This window comes from Trachymyrmex septentrionalis, unplaced genomic scaffold (genome assembly GCF_001594115.1).
Source record: "Trachymyrmex septentrionalis isolate Tsep2-gDNA-1 unplaced genomic scaffold, Tsep1.0 scaffold81, whole genome shotgun sequence".
Taxonomy (NCBI): Eukaryota; Metazoa; Arthropoda; class Insecta; order Hymenoptera; family Formicidae; genus Trachymyrmex; species Trachymyrmex septentrionalis.
Window position 1 is genome coordinate 1,451,125 of NW_017305997.1, and position 1,025 is coordinate 1,452,149.

Below are 1,025 nucleotides of genomic sequence, written 5' to 3' on the forward strand. Positions count from 1 at the left end.
TTATAAGTATTCTTTAGAAATAATTTCTTTGTAAAAGCAAAGATTACAACTACAAATCTAAAGTGTAAAAAGTGACTACAATATATGTATGTGATTAGGTTCCGTGTAAAAAATGACACTGTATTACACGTTTAATCCTTCATAATTACACTTCAGAAAATTCACACGATGGTTATTCTGATTAACATTAAAAAAAAATTGTAAATGTGTTAACTTTGAAAAACTTTGAGTTTTATTACTTAAAAAAATATAACTTTAAATTTATAATATTTGTAAATGCGGTATTCGTCTAATCCTCTTGAGATGATTTATGCTCTGGTCATTTTGACTCACAATGATTATGAAGGGTTAATACGCATTTTTGTATAGAGTATAGTCGGAGCTGAGCAAATACAAGTTATTTGAAATTGTATTTCAAATACAATACAAAATGTATTTTGTATTTCGTATTTCAAAAAGGTCATATGACGTATTTTGTATTTCACATACAATTTTAATGTATTTTGAAATACTAAAAAAGATCTTTGATAATAATTCTTGAAGCAACGCGAACAAACTTTACTGGCTGCATTCGGAAACGTTAGGATTATGGCAAAAAACGTGTAACAATATGCAATTGTCGTAGTCGTGACTAGTAGGAAAAGTACCGGGCACGCAAAAAAAATTTGGAAGTATATTGTACTAAAAAGTATTTTGTATTTAAAATAAAAAAAATTTTTAAACGCATATTTTGTATTAAAAAACAAAACATTTTGTATTTGAAATACAAATTTTGGACGTATTTTCTATTTAAAATACTAAAAAAAAACTTTATATTTAAAACAAAAAATTTAGAAATATTTTGTATTTTATATTTAAAAAAAGTATTTCGTATTTGAAATACACATTTTGAAAGTATTTTGTATTTTGTAATGAAAATACTCAGATTGCCAATATTTTATATTTTGTATTTTCAAATATTTCGATGATGCATTTTGGCCAGTCCTGAGTATAGTGTATAGTTTTAGACGGAAAACCGATCACAC